This window comes from Lepisosteus platostomus, chromosome 5 (assembly GCF_059453375.1).
Source record: "Lepisosteus platostomus isolate fLepPlt1 chromosome 5, fLepPlt1.hap1, whole genome shotgun sequence".
Taxonomy (NCBI): Eukaryota; Metazoa; Chordata; class Actinopteri; order Semionotiformes; family Lepisosteidae; genus Lepisosteus; species Lepisosteus platostomus.
This window is the reverse complement of record NC_142615.1, coordinates 19,658,338-19,677,284: the sequence shown is the minus strand read 5'-3', so window position 1 is coordinate 19,677,284 and position 18,947 is coordinate 19,658,338. Positions and strand designations below refer to the sequence as shown.

Sequence of the window (18,947 nt, the reverse complement as noted above, 5' to 3'; positions counted from 1 at the left end):
GAGAATGGTCAATATGGCCCAGAAGATCATTGGCTGCGGTCTCACCGAGATTAAACAGCTCTACGAGGACCGCTGCCGTGGTAGAATTCTGGCCATCACAGAGGACAGTCACCACCCCGGGCATGAGCTCTTCACCCCACTGCCCTCAGGCAAGAGATATAAGAGCATACGGACACTTAATACTAGATTCATCAATAGCTTCTATCCACAAGCAGTGAGACTGGCGAACACATTTAGCCATCCCCCTCGGACCACACCCACACCATCACCATCTACCTCATTGTAATTTATTTATTGTACGTCTCCAGTCATTGTTTACATGTCTGTATTGTTTACATTCAAACTGCCTGCATGTTTACTTGCACATTGTCTATTGTTTGCACATTGTCTTGATGCACTGTTTGCACTTTGTTTTGTTTTTACACTTGTTTTACAACCGAGAGACTTTCTGTAAGTAAGAATTCCATTGTACCAGTACCGGTTACATATGGCAATAAAGTTCAAGTTCAAGTTCAAGTTCAAGTTCAAAGCACGTCTTCTAACAATTCGTGAGAGTATTATCAGCACTGTTTTCACTCGGATATACTTTTCACTTGCTAAGCTGACAAATTGGACGAGAAAATGCCGGAGACGCACTCAGTGCAGACTGAGGTTGGGAAGGAGGTGTGGCCCTTCAACGCTTGACAACTGAAGGACATTCTCTCCGCAACGGAGGAGCACCTGTCAGAAGTCGCAGAAGCTAAACAAGAGCACCGGGCTTCCGGAGATCCAAACTCAGACCTGGAGGATGCGGGCATCGATCCCGCGACCTTTTGCATGCTAAGCGAGCGCTCTACCATTTGAGCTAATCCCCCTCGCTTCATGCTTCTCGGCATCATGTCTTACCGCCTCTGCCCCTCTTACCGGGCACCGCCCACTGCCCTTGGTCTGCAAGGCAGTCCTTTCAAGTGCGATGACGACGCTGAGACCTTCGTTGCCTATTGTACGAGCTGAACTTTTGTGCTCATCAATTCAACGCTCTTTCCATCAACTCATCTTGTCTTTTGACGCTTCGTGTTTTACGCTCCTTTGACTATCGGCATATCGGGTGACTGCAAACACTGAAGTTCTTGCTTACGGAGTGTGGAACATTGTTTTCAAGTGATCGCTGTTCTGTCATGTTGACGCCGAGTGAATCTTTCTTTGGCAACATGGGCAGGCTGACAGCAGTGCGAGCGAAAGTAATGGCAAATTTCTTGACTTATTTCTGAATGTGAATGTTCTTTAGAAAAGGGATGCGGCGTTGCTTCTCGCCCGTGTAAAGGTCACGCATTCCAGACGTGGTTATGAGCGAACAGTTGCCGCAAGTGTTTGAAAAGAGCAAGAGAGGAAGCAGCCCTGCCCCGTGTGAGGATCAAACTCAGGCCCTTCAGATGACGAGACTGACGCACTATTAATTACGCCAACAAGCCCAGCTGCAGTACACACACCGGAAAGTTTGCCTCACATGGATTTCAGTCGCCCGTTCCCTAATCTTTAGACGCCCTCTGCTGAATGTTGCATTTGCCTTTTGATCTCACCGATACATTTTTGGTCTGTTTCTGTTGCGAGTCCGTCTTTCAGATCTCACCTAGCACAAGTCTCTGTGGCTGAAGTGGCCTCTCTGCTTCAGCATCGTGCCCTCACTCAGCCATTAAAAATGTCACTCGGACTTCTGACATGCTGACATGAAATGTCAAGAGAGAGGGGCGGAGTGACGCTTAAGCCAGAGAGAAGATGAAAAGGGGGCGTGGCTGCGAAACGCTTGACAGCTGCACGATGCTCTCCATGTAAGGCGGGACCACAGGCTAAAGGACACCTTTCGGCACATCAAGCTCTAAGCACACACCTGGAGGATGCGGGAATTGATCCTGCTATCTCCCACATGCAAAGCAAGCGCTGTACCATACAAGCCAACCCCCCTCGCTGGGACTTATGCCTCGGCGTCACCTAGTGCCGCTTGTTCCCCTCTTACCGGGCACAGTTCACTGCCCTTCGTCTGCAAGGCAGTCGTGTAATTGCAGCTTTCTTGACTTATTGATGAAGGTCTGACTGGACGAGCGAATGGCGCCTCTCCCCATCCTCAAGCTCGCTGACAGATTGAAATGGAAAGTGCTGCTGTGGCTCGTTGGTCTAGTGGTATGATTCTCGCTTAGGGTGCGAGAGGTCCCGGGTTCAACTCCCAGACGAGCCCTCGTGTGCTCTTTTCCTCCTCTTCCACAAGACTGGGAACTGATATCCACATCACTTCGCAGCGTCTGCTTATGGCAAACGATGGAATGTGACTAATGACTGAACGAGCCTGGTGAATTCTCATCACGTGGCACAATGAGAGCGTGCAGTCAGCTGTCCAAGGCGGCAACCTCATTGCTCGTTCAAAAGAACACGTACTGAAAACTCATCACCACTGTGTCGTAGATGAGCACCGCGATCGCTTGTTGTCATGCGTCCTTACTTGGGAAATGCAGAAGCAAAAACTGCCCTCTCTCAGCCACCGAAACGTGTGCGGCTCGCCTTGCGCTCTCTGCGCCTCACATATTTCTCGAGCTGTCTGCTCTTCTTTCTGTTGAAGTAATCAAGTTACGGGGCGTCCTGCAGCCTATGATGTTCTCACTGAGAGCTTTCAAGATTTGAAGGAAAACTACGAGCTTGATGGCTCAAGTCGAACGAATGTGATTGTTAAGCAATCGATGATCTGTCTCCCTGGCTCTGCATACAGCCTTGGAACACCTGGACACTAAGAACTCGTATGTGAGAATGCTGTTTGTGGACTACAGTTCAGCATTCAATTCCATCATACCCAGTCAACTGGTGACAAAGCTCAGGGGATTAGGTCTGTGCAACTCTGTCTGCAACTGGCTGCTGGACTTTCTTATCGAGAGACCACAGGTGGTGCGGATAGGCAATAAAACATCAACACCACTCACCCTGAGCACTGGAACCCCACAAGGCTGCTGTCTGAGTCTAAGGTTGTACTCCCTATTTACTCACGACTGCACAGCAAGACACAGCAATAACCGCATCATCAAGTTTGCCGATGACACCACTATAATAGGACTGATCAGTGATGATGACGAGTCCACTTACAGGGATGAAGTTGTACAGCTGCTTAGGTGGTGTCATAGCAATAACCTGGACTTGAACATAAAGAAAACGAAAGAGCTAATAGTGGACTTTCGGAGACACAGGCCACACACTCACAGCCCACTCAGTATTGATGGAACGGAAGTGGAAACAGTCACCAGCTTTAGGTTTTTGGGAATTCACATCTCTAAAGATCTAACCTGGACTGTGAACACTGACTCTATCATGAAGAAGGCTCAGCAGCGCCTTTATTTCTTAAGGTGCCTCAAGCGATGGGGGATGCCAATACATGTGTTGGTGAACTTCTACCGCTGCACTATCGAGAGCGTCCTCACCAACGGGATCACCGTGTGGTATGGCAACACCTCTTCGCGAGAAAGAAAGGCACTGCAGAGAATGGTCAATATGGCCCAGAAGATCATTGGCTGCGGTCTCACCGAGATTAAACAGCTCTACGAGGACCGCTGCCGTGGTAGAATTCTGGCCATCACAGAGGACAGTCACCACCCCGGGCATGAGCTCTTCACCCCACTGCCCTCAGGCAAGAGATATAAGAGCATACGGACACTTAATACTAGATTCATCAATAGCTTCTATCCACAAGCAGTGAGACTGGCGAACACATTTAGCCATCCCCCTCGGACCACACCCACACCATCACCATCTACCTCATTGTAATTTATTTATTGTACGTCTCCAGTCATTGTTTACATGTCTGTATTGTTTACATTCAAACTGCCTGCATGTTTACTTGCACATTGTCTATTGTTTGCACATTGTCTTGATGCACTGTTTGCACTTTGTTTTGTTTTTACACTTGTTTTACAACCGAGAGACTTTCTGTAAGTAAGAATTCCATTGTACCAGTACCGGTTACATATGGCAATAAAGTTCAAGTTCAAGTTCAAGTTCAAGTTCAAGTTCAAAGCACGTCTTCTAACAATTCGTGAGAGTATTATCAGCACTGTTTTCACTCGGATATACTTTTCACTTGCTAAGCTGACAAATTGGACGAGAAAATGCCGGAGACGCACTCAGTGCAGACTGAGGTTGGGAAGGAGGTGTGGCCCTTCAACGCTTGACAACTGAAGGACATTCTCTCCGCAACGGAGGAGCACCTGTCAGAAGTCGCAGAAGCTAAACAAGAGCACCGGGCTTCCGGAGATCCAAACTCAGACCTGGAGGATGCGGGCATCGATCCCGCGACCTTTTGCATGCTAAGCGAGCGCTCTACCATTTGAGCTAATCCCCCTCGCTTCATGCTTCTCGGCATCATGTCTTACCGCCTCTGCCCCTCTTACCGGGCACCGCCCACTGCCCTTGGTCTGCAAGGCAGTCCTTTCAAGTGCGATGACGACGCTGAGACCTTCGTTGCCTATTGTACGAGCTGAACTTTTGTGCTCATCAATTCAACGCTCTTTCCATCAACTCATCTTGTCTTTTGACGCTTCGTGTTTTACGCTCCTTTGACTATCGGCATATCGGGTGACTGCAAACACTGAAGTTCTTGCTTACGGAGTGTGGAACATTGTTTTCAAGTGATCGCTGTTCTGTCATGTTGACGCCGAGTGAATCTTTCTTTGGCAACATGGGCAGGCTGACAGCAGTGCGAGCGAAAGTAATGGCAAATTTCTTGACTTATTTCTGAATGTGAATGTTCTTTAGAAAAGGGATGCGGCGTTGCTTCTCGCCCGTGTAAAGGTCACGCATTCCAGACGTGGTTATGAGCGAACAGTTGCCGCAAGTGTTTGAAAAGAGCAAGAGAGGAAGCAGCCCTGCCCCGTGTGAGGATCAAACTCAGGCCCTTCAGATGACGAGACTGACGCACTATTAATTACGCCAACAAGCCCAGCTGCAGTACACACACCGGAAAGTTTGCCTCACATGGATTTCAGTCGCCCGTTCCCTAATCTTTAGACGCCCTCTGCTGAATGTTGCATTTGCCTTTTGATCTCACCGATACATTTTTGGTCTGTTTCTGTTGCGAGTCCGTCTTTCAGATCTCACCTAGCACAAGTCTCTGTGGCTGAAGTGGCCTCTCTGCTTCAGCATCGTGCCCTCACTCAGCCATTAAAAATGTCACTCGGACTTCTGACATGCTGACATGAAATGTCAAGAGAGAGGGGCGGAGTGACGCTTAAGCCAGAGAGAAGATGAAAAGGGGGCGTGGCTGCGAAACGCTTGACAGCTGCACGATGCTCTCCATGTAAGGCGGGACCACAGGCTAAAGGACACCTTTCGGCACATCAAGCTCTAAGCACACACCTGGAGGATGCGGGAATTGATCCTGCTATCTCCCACATGCAAAGCAAGCGCTGTACCATACAAGCCAACCCCCCTCGCTGGGACTTATGCCTCGGCGTCACCTAGTGCCGCTTGTTCCCCTCTTACCGGGCACAGTTCACTGCCCTTCGTCTGCAAGGCAGTCGTGTAATTGCAGCTTTCTTGACTTATTGATGAAGGTCTGACTGGACGAGCGAATGGCGCCTCTCCCCATCCTCAAGCTCGCTGACAGATTGAAATGGAAAGTGCTGCTGTGGCTCGTTGGTCTAGTGGTATGATTCTCGCTTAGGGTGCGAGAGGTCCCGGGTTCAACTCCCGGACGAGCCCTCGTGTGCTCTTTTCCTCCTCTTCCACAAGACTGGGAACTGATATCCACATCACTTCGCAGCGTCTGCTTATGGCAAACGATGGAATGTGACTAATGACTGAACGAGCCTGGTGAATTCTCATCACGTGGCACAATGAGAGCGTGCAGTCAGCTGTCCAAGGCGGCAACCTCATTGCTCGTTCAAAAGAACACGTACTGAAAACTCATCACCACTGTGTCGTAGATGAGCACCGCGATCGCTTGTTGTCATGCGTCCTTACTTGGGAAATGCAGAAGCAAAAACTGCCCTCTCTCAGCCACCGAAACGTGTGCGGCTCGCCTTGCGCTCTCTGCGCCTCACATATTTCTCGAGCTGTCTGCTCTTCTTTCTGTTGAAGTAATCAAGTTACGGGGCGTCCTGCAGCCTATGATGTTCTCACTGAGAGCTTTCAAGATTTGAAGGAAAACTACGAGCTTGATGGCTCAAGTCGAACGAATGTGATTGTTAAGCAATCGATGATCTGTCTCCCTGGCTCTGCATACAGCCTTGGAACACCTGGACACTAAGAACTCGTATGTGAGAATGCTGTTTGTGGACTACAGTTCAGCATTCAATTCCATCATACCCAGTCAACTGGTGACAAAGCTCAGGGGATTAGGTCTGTGCAACTCTGTCTGCAACTGGCTGCTGGACTTTCTTATCGAGAGACCACAGGTGGTGCGGATAGGCAATAAAACATCAACACCACTCACCCTGAGCACTGGAACCCCACAAGGCTGCTGTCTGAGTCTAAGGTTGTACTCCCTATTTACTCACGACTGCACAGCAAGACACAGCAATAACCGCATCATCAAGTTTGCCGATGACACCACTATAATAGGACTGATCAGTGATGATGACGAGTCCACTTACAGGGATGAAGTTGTACAGCTGCTTAGGTGGTGTCATAGCAATAACCTGGACTTGAACATAAAGAAAACGAAAGAGCTAATAGTGGACTTTCGGAGACACAGGCCACACACTCACAGCCCACTCAGTATTGATGGAACGGAAGTGGAAACAGTCACCAGCTTTAGGTTTTTGGGAATTCACATCTCTAAAGATCTAACCTGGACTGTGAACACTGACTCTATCATGAAGAAGGCTCAGCAGCGCCTTTATTTCTTAAGGTGCCTCAAGCGATGGGGGATGCCAATACATGTGTTGGTGAACTTCTACCGCTGCACTATCGAGAGCGTCCTCACCAACGGGATCACCGTGTGGTATGGCAACACCTCTTCGCGAGAAAGAAAGGCACTGCAGAGAATGGTCAATATGGCCCAGAAGATCATTGGCTGCGGTCTCACCGAGATTAAACAGCTCTACGAGGACCGCTGCCGTGGTAGAATTCTGGCCATCACAGAGGACAGTCACCACCCCGGGCATGAGCTCTTCACCCCACTGCCCTCAGGCAAGAGATATAAGAGCATACGGACACTTAATACTAGATTCATCAATAGCTTCTATCCACAAGCAGTGAGACTGGCGAACACATTTAGCCATCCCCCTCGGACCACACCCACACCATCACCATCTACCTCATTGTAATTTATTTATTGTACGTCTCCAGTCATTGTTTACATGTCTGTATTGTTTACATTCAAACTGCCTGCATGTTTACTTGCACATTGTCTATTGTTTGCACATTGTCTTGATGCACTGTTTGCACTTTGTTTTGTTTTTACACTTGTTTTACAACCGAGAGACTTTCTGTAAGTAAGAATTCCATTGTACCAGTACCGGTTACATATGGCAATAAAGTTCAAGTTCAAGTTCAAGTTCAAGTTCAAAGCACGTCTTCTAACAATTCGTGAGAGTATTATCAGCACTGTTTTCACTCGGATATACTTTTCACTTGCTAAGCTGACAAATTGGACGAGAAAATGCCGGAGACGCACTCAGTGCAGACTGAGGTTGGGAAGGAGGTGTGGCCCTTCAATGCTTGACAACTGAAGGACATTCTCTCCGCAACGGAGGAGCACCTGTCAGAAGTCGCAGAAGCTAAACAAGAGCACCGGGCTTCCGGAGATCCAAACTCAGACCTGGAGGATGCGGGCATCGATCCCGCTACCTTTTGCATGCTAAGCGAGCGCTCTACCATTTGAGCTAATCCCCCGCGCTTCATGCTTCTCGGCATCATGTCTTACCGCCTCTGCCCCTCTTACCGGGCACCGCCCACTGCCCTTGGTCTGCAAGGCAGTCCTTTCAAGTGCGATGACGACGCTGAGACCTTCGTTGCCTATTGTACGAGCTGAACTTTTGTGCTCATCAATTCAACGCTCTTTCCATCAACTCATCTTGTCTTTTGACGCTTCGTGTTTTGCGCTCCTTTGACTATCGGCATATCGGGTGACTGCAAACACTGAAGTTCTTGCTTACGGAGTGTGGAACATTGTTTTCAAGTGATCGCTGTTCTGTCATGTTGACGCCGAGTGAATCTTTCTTTGGCAACATGGGCAGGCTGACAGCAGTGCGAGCGAAAGTAATGGCAAATTTCTTGACTTATTTCTGAATGTGAATGTTCTTTAGAAAAGGGATGCGGCGTTGCTTCTCGCCCGTGTAAAGGTCACGCATTCCAGACGTGGTTATGAGCGAACAGTTGCCGCAAGTGTTTGAAAAGAGCAAGAGAGGAAGCAGCCCTGCCCCGTGTGAGGATCAAACTCAGGCCCTTCAGATGACGAGACTGACGCACTATTAATTACGCCAACAAGCCCAGCTGCAGTACACACACCGGAAAGTTTGCCTCACATGGATTTCAGTCGCCCGTTCCCTAATCTTTAGACGCCCTCTGCTGAATGTTGCATTTGCCTTTTGATCTCACCGATACATTTTTGGTCTGTTTCTGTTGCGAGTCCGTCTTTCAGATCTCACCTAGCACAAGTCTCTGTGGCTGAAGTGGCCTCTCTGCTTCAGCATCGTGCCCTCACTCAGCCATTAAAAATGTCACTCGGACTTCTGACATGCTGACATGAAATGTCAAGAGAGAGGGGCGGAGTGACGCTTAAGCCAGAGAGAAGATGAAAAGGGGGCGTGGCTGCGAAACGCTTGACAGCTGCACGATGCTCTCCATGTAAGGCGGGACCACAGGCTAAAGGACACCTTTCGGCACATCAAGCTCTAAGCACACACCTGGAGGATGTGGGAATTGATCCTGCTATCTCCCACATGCAAAGCAAGCGCTGTACCATACAAGCCAACCCCCCTCGCTGGGACTTATGCCTCGGCGTCACCTAGTGCCGCTTGTTCCCCTCTTACCGGGCACAGTTCACTGCCCTTCGTCTGCAAGGCAGTCGTGTAATTGCAGCTTTCTTGACTTATTGATGAAGGTCTGACTGGACGAGCGAATGGCGCCTCTCCCCATCCTCAAGCTCGCTGACAGATTGAAATGGAAAGTGCTGCTGTGGCTCGTTGGTCTAGTGGTATGATTCTCGCTTAGGGTGCGAGAGGTCCCGGGTTCAACTCCCGGACGAGCCCTCGTGTGCTCTTTTCCTCCTCTTCCACAAGACTGGGAACTGATATCCACATCACTTCGCAGCGTCTGCTTATGGCAAACGATGGAATGTGACTAATGACTGAACGAGCCTGGTGAATTCTCATCACGTGGCACAATGAGAGCGTGCAGTCAGCTGTCCAAGGCGGCAACCTCATTGCTCGTTCAAAAGAACACGTACTGAAAACTCATCACCACTGTGTCGTAGATGAGCACCGCGATCGCTTGTTGTCATGCGTCCTTACTTGGGAAATGCAGAAGCAAAAACTGCCCTCTCTCAGCCACCGAAACGTGTGCGGCTCGCCTTGCGCTCTCTGCGCCTCACATATTTCTCGAGCTGTCTGCTCTTCTTTCTGTTGAAGTAATCAAGTTACGGGGCGTCCTGCAGCCTATGATGTTCTCACTGAGAGCTTTCAAGATTTGAAGGAAAACTACGAGCTTGATGGCTCAAGTCGAACGAATGTGATTGTTAAGCAATCGATGATCTGTCTCCCTGGCTCTGCATACAGCCTTGGAACACCTGGACACTAAGAACTCGTATGTGAGAATGCTGTTTGTGGACTACAGTTCAGCATTCAATTCCATCATACCCAGTCAACTGGTGACAAAGCTCAGGGGATTAGGTCTGTGCAACTCTGTCTGCAACTGGCTGCTGGACTTTCTTATCGAGAGACCACAGGTGGTGCGGATAGGCAATAAAACATCAACACCACTCACCCTGAGCACTGGAACCCCACAAGGCTGCTGTCTGAGTCTAAGGTTGTACTCCCTATTTACTCACGACTGCACAGCAAGACACAGCAATAACCGCATCATCAAGTTTGCCGATGACACCACTATAATAGGACTGATCAGTGATGATGACGAGTCCACTTACAGGGATGAAGTTGTACAGCTGCTTAGGTGGTGTCATAGCAATAACCTGGACTTGAACATAAAGAAAACGAAAGAGCTAATAGTGGACTTTCGGAGACACAGGCCACACACTCACAGCCCACTCAGTATTGATGGAACGGAAGTGGAAACAGTCACCAGCTTTAGGTTTTTGGGAATTCACATCTCTAAAGATCTAACCTGGACTGTGAACACTGACTCTATCATGAAGAAGGCTCAGCAGCGCCTTTATTTCTTAAGGTGCCTCAAGCGATGGGGGATGCCAATACATGTGTTGGTGAACTTCTACCGCTGCACTATCGAGAGCGTCCTCACCAACGGGATCACCGTGTGGTATGGCAACACCTCTTCGCGAGAAAGAAAGGCACTGCAGAGAATGGTCAATATGGCCCAGAAGATCATTGGCTGCGGTCTCACCGAGATTAAACAGCTCTACGAGGACCGCTGCCGTGGTAGAATTCTGGCCATCACAGAGGACAGTCACCACCCCGGGCATGAGCTCTTCACCCCACTGCCCTCAGGCAAGAGATATAAGAGCATACGGACACTTAATACTAGATTCATCAATAGCTTCTATCCACAAGCAGTGAGACTGGCGAACACATTTAGCCATCCCCCTCGGACCACACCCACACCATCACCATCTACCTCATTGTAATTTATTTATTGTACGTCTCCAGTCATTGTTTACATGTCTGTATTGTTTACATTCAAACTGCCTGCATGTTTACTTGCACATTGTCTATTGTTTGCACATTGTCTTGATGCACTGTTTGCACTTTGTTTTGTTTTTACACTTGTTTTACAACCGAGAGACTTTCTGTAAGTAAGAATTCCATTGTACCAGTACCGGTTACATATGGCAATAAAGTTCAAGTTCAAGTTCAAGTTCAAGTTCAAAGCACGTCTTCTAACAATTCGTGAGAGTATTATCAGCACTGTTTTCACTCGGATATACTTTTCACTTGCTAAGCTGACAAATTGGACGAGAAAATGCCGGAGACGCACTCAGTGCAGACTGAGGTTGGGAAGGAGGTGTGGCCCTTCAACGCTTGACAACTGAAGGACATTCTCTCCGCAACGGAGGAGCACCTGTCAGAAGTCGCAGAAGCTAAACAAGAGCACCGGGCTTCCGGAGATCCAAACTCAGACCTGGAGGATGCGGGCATCGATCCCGCTACCTTTTGCATGCTAAGCGAGCGCTCTACCATTTGAGCTAATCCCCCTCGCTTCATGCTTCTCGGCATCATGTCTTACCGCCTCTGCCCCTCTTACCGGGCACCGCCCACTGCCCTTGGTCTGCAAGGCAGTCCTTTCAAGTGCGATGACGACGCTGAGACCTTCGTTGCCTATTGTACGAGCTGAACTTTTGTGCTCATCAATTCAACGCTCTTTCCATCAACTCATCTTGTCTTTTGACGCTTCGTGTTTTGCGCTCCTTTGACTATCGGCATATCGGGTGACTGCAAACACTGAAGTTCTTGCTTACGGAGTGTGGAACATTGTTTTCAAGTGATCGCTGTTCTGTCATGTTGACGCCGAGTGAATCTTTCTTTGGCAACATGGGCAGGCTGACAGCAGTGCGAGCGAAAGTAATGGCAAATTTCTTGACTTATTTCTGAATGTGAATGTTCTTTAGAAAAGGGATGCGGCGTTGCTTCTCGCCCGTGTAAAGGTCACGCATTCCAGACGTGGTTATGAGCGAACAGTTGCCGCAAGTGTTTGAAAAGAGCAAGAGAGGAAGCAGCCCTGCCCCGTGTGAGGATCAAACTCAGGCCCTTCAGATGACGAGACTGACGCACTATTAATTACGCCAACAAGCCCAGCTGCAGTACACACACCGGAAAGTTTGCCTCACATGGATTTCAGTCGCCCGTTCCCTAATCTTTAGACGCCCTCTGCTGAATGTTGCATTTGCCTTTTGATCTCACCGATACATTTTTGGTCTGTTTCTGTTGCGAGTCCGTCTTTCAGATCTCACCTAGCACAAGTCTCTGTGGCTGAAGTGGCCTCTCTGCTTCAGCATCGTGCCCTCACTCAGCCATTAAAAATGTCACTCGGACTTCTGACATGCTGACATGAAATGTCAAGAGAGAGGGGCGGAGTGACGCTTAAGCCAGAGAGAAGATGAAAAGGGGGCGTGGCTGCGAAACGCTTGACAGCTGCACGATGCTCTCCATGTAAGGCGGGACCACAGGCTAAAGGACACCTTTCGGCACATCAAGCTCTAAGCACACACCTGGAAGATGCGGGAATTGATCCTGCTATCTCCCACATGCAAAGCAAGCGCTGTACCATACAAGCCAACCCCCCTCGCTGGGACTTATGCCTCGGCGTCACCTAGTGCCGCTTGTTCCCCTCTTACCGGGCACAGTTCACTGCCCTTCGTCTGCAAGGCAGTCGTGTAATTGCAGCTTTCTTGACTTATTGATGAAGGTCTGACTGGACGAGCGAATGGCGCCTCTCCCCATCCTCAAGCTCGCTGACAGATTGAAATGGAAAGTGCTGCTGTGGCTCGTTGGTCTAGTGGTATGATTCTCGCTTAGGGTGCGAGAGGTCCCGGGTTCAACTCCCGGACGAGCCCTCGTGTGCTCCTTTCCTCCTCTTCCACAAGACTGGGAACTGATATCCACATCACTTCGCAGCGTCTGCTTATGGCAAACGATGGAATGTGACTAATGACTGAACGAGCCTGGTGAATTCTCATCACGTGGCACAATGAGAGCGTGCAGTCAGCTGTCCAAGGCGGCAACCTCATTGCTCGTTCAAAAGAACACGTACTGAAAACTCATCACCACTGTGTCGTAGATGAGCACCGCGATCGCTTGTTGTCATGCGTCCTTACTTGGGAAATGCAGAAGCAAAAACTGCCCTCTCTCAGCCACCGAAACGTGTGCGGCTCGCCTTGCGCTCTCTGCGCCTCACATATTTCTCGAGCTGTCTGCTCTTCTTTCTGTTGAAGTAATCAAGTTACGGGGCGTCCTGCAGCCTATGATGTTCTCACTGAGAGCTTTCAAGATTTGAAGGAAAACTACGAGCTTGATGGCTCAAGTCGAACGAATGTGATTGTTAAGCAATCGATGATCTGTCTCCCTGGCTCTGCATACAGCCTTGGAACACCTGGACACTAAGAACTCGTATGTGAGAATGCTGTTTGTGGACTACAGTTCAGCATTCAATTCCATCATACCCAGTCAACTGGTGACAAAGCTCAGGGGATTAGGTCTGTGCAACTCTGTCTGCAACTGGCTGCTGGACTTTCTTATCGAGAGACCACAGGTGGTGCGGATAGGCAATAAAACATCAACACCACTCACCCTGAGCACTGGAACCCCACAAGGCTGCTGTCTGAGTCTAAGGTTGTACTCCCTATTTACTCACGACTGCACAGCAAGACACAGCAATAACCGCATCATCAAGTTTGCCGATGACACCACTATAATAGGACTGATCAGTGATGATGACGAGTCCACTTACAGGGATGAAGTTGTACAGCTGCTTAGGTGGTGTCATAGCAATAACCTGGACTTGAACATAAAGAAAACGAAAGAGCTAATAGTGGACTTTCGGAGACACAGGCCACACACTCACAGCCCACTCAGTATTGATGGAACGGAAGTGGAAACAGTCACCAGCTTTAGGTTTTTGGGAATTCACATCTCTAAAGATCTAACCTGGACTGTGAACACTGACTCTATCATGAAGAAGGCTCAGCAGCGCCTTTATTTCTTAAGGTGCCTCAAGCGATGGGGGATGCCAATACATGTGTTGGTGAACTTCTACCGCTGCACTATCGAGAGCGTCCTCACCAACGGGATCACCGTGTGGTATGGCAACACCTCTTCGCGAGAAAGAAAGGCACTGCAGAGAATGGTCAATATGGCCCAGAAGATCATTGGCTGCGGTCTCACCGAGATTAAACAGCTCTACGAGGACCGCTGCCGTGGTAGAATTCTGGCCATCACAGAGGACAGTCACCACCCCGGGCATGAGCTCTTCACCCCACTGCCCTCAGGCAAGAGATATAAGAGCATACGGACACTTAATACTAGATTCATCAATAGCTTCTATCCACAAGCAGTGAGACTGGCGAACACATTTAGCCATCCCCCTCGGACCACACCCACACCATCACCATCTACCTCATTGTAATTTATTTATTGTACGTCTCCAGTCATTGTTTACATGTCTGTATTGTTTACATTCAAACTGCCTGCATGTTTACTTGCACATTGTCTATTGTTTGCACATTGTCTTGATGCACTGTTTGCACTTTGTTTTGTTTTTACACTTGTTTTACAACCGAGAGACTTTCTGTAAGTAAGAATTCCATTGTACCAGTACCGGTTACATATGGCAATAAAGTTCAAGTTCAAGTTCAAGTTCAAGTTCAAAGCACGTCTTCTAACAATTCGTGAGAGTATTATCAGCACTGTTTTCACTCGGATATACTTTTCACTTGCTAAGCTGACAAATTGGACGAGAAAATGCCGGAGACGCACTCAGTGCAGACTGAGGTTGGGAAGGAGGTGTGGCCCTTCAACGCTTGACAACTGAAGGACATTCTCTCCGCAACGGAGGAGCACCTGTCAGAAGTCGCAGAAGCTAAACAAGAGCACCGGGCTTCCGGAGATCCAAACTCAGACCTGGAGGATGCGGGCATCGATCCCGCTACCTTTTGCATGCTAAGCGAGCGCTCTACCATTTGAGCTAATCCCCCTCGCTTCATGCTTCTCGGCATCATGTCTTACCGCCTCTGCCCCTCTTACCGGGCACCGCCCACTGCCCTTGGTCTGCAAGGCAGTCCTTTCAAGTGCGATGACGACGCTGAGACCTTCGTTGCCTATTGTACGAGCTGAACTTTTGTGCTCATCAATTCAACGCTCTTTCCATCAACTCATCTTGTCTTTTGACGCTTCGTGTTTTGCGCTCCTTTGACTATCGGCATATCGGGTGACTGCAAACACTGAAGTTCTTGCTTACGGAGTGTGGAACATTGTTTTCAAGTGATCGCTGTTCTGTCATGTTGACGCCGAGTGAATCTTTCTTTGGCAACATGGGCAGGCTGACAGCAGTGCGAGCGAAAGTAATGGCAAATTTCTTGACTTATTTCTGAATGTGAATGTTCTTTAGAAAAGGGATGCGGCGTTGCTTCTCGCCCGTGTAAAGGTCACGCATTCCAGACGTGGTTATGAGCGAACAGTTGCCGCAAGTGTTTGAAAAGAGCAAGAGAGGAAGCAGCCCTGCCCCGTGTGAGGATCAAACTCAGGCCCTTCAGATGACGAGACTGACGCACTATTAATTACGCCAACAAGCCCAGCTGCAGTACACACACCGGAAAGTTTGCCTCACATGGATTTCAGTCGCCCGTTCCCTAATCTTTAGACGCCCTCTGCTGAATGTTGCATTTGCCTTTTGATCTCACCGATACATTTTTGGTCTGTTTCTGTTGCGAGTCCGTCTTTCAGATCTCACCTAGCACAAGTCTCTGTGGCTGAAGTGGCCTCTCTGCTTCAGCATCGTGCCCTCACTCAGCCATTAAAAATGTCACTCGGACTTCTGACATGCTGACATGAAATGTCAAGAGAGAGGGGCGGAGTGACGCTTAAGCCAGAGAGAAGATGAAAAGGGGGCGTGGCTGCGAAACGCTTGACAGCTGCACGATGCTCTCCATGTAAGGCGGGACCACAGGCTAAAGGACACCTTTCGGCACATCAAGCTCTAAGCACACACCTGGAGGATGCGGGAATTGATCCTGCTATCTCCCACATGCAAAGCAAGCGCTGTACCATACAAGCCAACCCCCCTCGCTGGGACTTATGCCTCGGCGTCACCTAGTGCCGCTTGTTCCCCTCTTACCGGGCACAGTTCACTGCCCTTCGTCTGCAAGGCAGTCGTGTAATTGCAGCTTTCTTGACTTATTGATGAAGGTCTGACTGGACGAGCGAATGGCGCCTCTCCCCATCCTCAAGCTCGCTGACAGATTGAAATGGAAAGTGCTGCTGTGGCTCGTTGGTCTAGTGGTATGATTCTCGCTTAGGGTGCGAGAGGTCCCGGGTTCAACTCCCGGACGAGCCCTCGTGTGCTCTTTTCCTCCTCTTCCACAAGACTGGGAACTGATATCCACATCACTTCGCAGCGTCTGCTTATGGCAAACGATGGAATGTGACTAATGACTGAACGAGCCTGGTGAATTCTCATCACGTGGCACAATGAGAGCGTGCAGTCAGCTGTCCAAGGCGGCAACCTCATTGCTCGTTCAAAAGAACACGTACTGAAAACTCATCACCACTGTGTCGTAGATGAGCACCGCGATCGCTTGTTGTCATGCGTCCTTACTTGGGAAATGCAGAAGCAAAAACTGCCCTCTCTCAGCCACCGAAACGTGTGCGGCTCGCCTTGCGCTCTCTGCGCCTCACATATTTGTCGAGCTGTCTGCTCTTCTTTCTGTTGAAGTAATCAAGTTACGGGGCGTCCTGCAGCCTATGATGTTCTCACTGAGAGCTTTCAAGATTTGAAGGAAAACTACGAGCTTGATGGCTCAAGTCGAACGAATGTGATTGTTAAGCAATCGATGATCAAAAGCACGTCTTCTAACAATTCGTGAGAGTATTATCAGCACTGTTTTCACTCGGATATACTTTTCACTTGCTAAGCTGACAAATTGGACGAGAAAATGCCGGAGACGCACTCAGTGCAGACTGAGGTTGGGAAGGAGGTGTGGCCCTTCAACGCTTGACAACTGAAGGACATTCTCTCCGCAACGGAGGAGCACCTGTCAGAAGTCGCAGAAGCTAAACAAGAGCACCGGGCTTCCGGAAATCCAAACTCAGACCTGGAGGATGCGGGCATTGATCCCGCTACCTCTTGCATGCTAAGCGAGCGCTCTACCACTTGAGCTAATCCCCCTCGCTTCATGCTTCTCGGCATCATGTCTTACCGCCTCTGCCCCTCTTACCGGGCACCGCCCACTGCCCTTGGTCTGCAAGGCAGTCCTTTCAAGTGTGATGACGACGCTGAGACCTTCGTTGCCTATTGTACGAGCTGAACTTTTGTGCTCATCAATTCAACGCTCTTTCCATCAACTCATCTTGTCTTTTGACGCTTCGTGTTTTGCGCTCCTTTGACTATCGGCATATCGGGTGACTGCAAACACTGAAGTTCTTGCTTACGGAGTGTGGAACATTGCTTTCAAGTGATCGCTGTTCTGTCATGTTGACGCCGAGTGAATCTTTCTTTGGCAACATGGGCAGGCTGACAGCAGTGCGAGCGAAAGTAATGGCAAATTTCTTGACTTATTTCTGAATGTGAATGTTCTTTAGAAAAGGGATGCGGCGTTGCTTCTCGCTCGTGTAAAGGTCACGCATTCCAGACGTGGTTATGAGCAAACAGTTGCCGCAAGTGTTTGAAAAGAGCAAGAGAGGACGCAGCCCTGCCCCGTGTGAGGATCAAACTCAGGCCCTTCAGATGACGAGACTGACGCACTACCAATTACGCCAACAAGCCCAGCTGCAGTACACACACCGGAAAGTTTGCCTCACATGGATTTCAGTCGCCCGTTCCCTAATCTTTAGACGCCCTCTGCTGAATGTTGCATTTGCCTTTTGATCTCACCCATACATTTTTGGTCTGTTTCTGTTGTGAGTCCGTCTTTCAGATCTCACCTAGCACAAGTCTCTCTGGCTGAAGTGGCCTCTCTGCTTCAGCATCGTGCCCTCACTCAGCCATTAAAAATGTCACTCGGACTTCTGACAAGCTGACATGAAATGTCAAGAGAGAGTGGCGGAGACGCTTAAGCCAGAGAGAAGATGAAAAGGGGGCGTGGCTGCGAAACGCTTGACAGCTGCACGATGCTCTCCATGCAAGGCGTGACCACAGGCTAAAGGACACCTTTTGGCACATCAAGCTCTAAGCACACACCTGGAGGATGCGAGAATTGATCCTGCTACCTCCCACATGCAAAGCAAGCGCTGTACCATACAAACCAACCCCCCTCGCTGGGGCTTATGCCTCGGCGTCACCTAGTGCCGCTTGTTCCCCTCTTACCGGGCACAGTTCACTGCCCTTCGTCTACAAGGCAGTCGTGTAATTGCGGCTTTCTTGCCTTATTGATGAAGGTCTGACTGGACGAGCGAATGACGCCTCTCCCCCATCCTCAAACTCGCGACAGATTGAAATGGAAAGTGCTGCTGTGGCTCGTTGGTCTAGTGGTATGATTCTCGCTTAGGGTGCGAGAGGTCCCGGGTTCAACTCCCGGGCGAGCCCTTGTGTGCTCTTTTCCTCCTCTTCCACAAGACTGGGAACTGATATCCACATCACTTCGCAGCGTCTGCTTATGGCAAACGATGGAATGTGACTAATGACTGAACGAGCCTGGTGAATTCTCATCACGTGGCACAATGAGAGCGTGCAGTCAGCTGTCCGAGGCGGCAACCTCATTGCTCGTTCAAAAGAACACGTACTGAAAACTCATCACCACTATGTCGTAGATGAGCACCGCGATCGCTTGTTGTCATGCGTCCTTACTTGGGAAATGCAGAAGCAAAAACTGCCCTCTCTCAGCCACCGAAACGTGTGCGGCTCGCCTTGCGCTCTCTGCGCCTCGCATATTTGTGGAGCTGTCTGCTCTTCTTTCTGTTGAAGTAATCAAGTTACGGGGCGTCCTGCAGCCTATGATGTTCTCACTGAGAGCTTTCAAGATTTGAAGGAAAACTACGAGCTTGATTGCTCAAGTCGAACGAATGTGATTGTTAAGCAATCGATGATCAAAAGCACGTCTTCTAACAATTCCTGAGAGTATTATCAGCACTGTTTTCACTCGGATATACTTT

At 49.3% G+C, this 18,947-nt stretch overlaps 4 non-coding genes across 4 annotated transcripts; all 4 read left to right on the top strand.

Moving 5' to 3' along the window:
* The first annotated feature begins 5,640 nt into the window (after positions 1-5,640).
* Positions 5,641-5,712, top strand: trnap-agg (transfer RNA proline (anticodon AGG)). The gene has a single exon. It is a non-coding gene; the product is annotated as a tRNA-Pro (tRNA).
* A 3,422-nt stretch (positions 5,713-9,134) lies between these two features.
* Positions 9,135-9,206, top strand: trnap-agg (transfer RNA proline (anticodon AGG)). The gene has a single exon. It is a non-coding gene; the product is annotated as a tRNA-Pro (tRNA).
* A 3,422-nt stretch (positions 9,207-12,628) lies between these two features.
* On the top strand, positions 12,629-12,700 carry trnap-agg (transfer RNA proline (anticodon AGG)). The gene has a single exon. It is a non-coding gene; the product is annotated as a tRNA-Pro (tRNA).
* Positions 12,701-16,122: 3,422 nt separating this feature from the next.
* On the top strand, positions 16,123-16,194 carry trnap-agg (transfer RNA proline (anticodon AGG)). The gene has a single exon. It is a non-coding gene; the product is annotated as a tRNA-Pro (tRNA).
* The last annotated feature ends 2,753 nt before the right edge of the window (positions 16,195-18,947 follow it).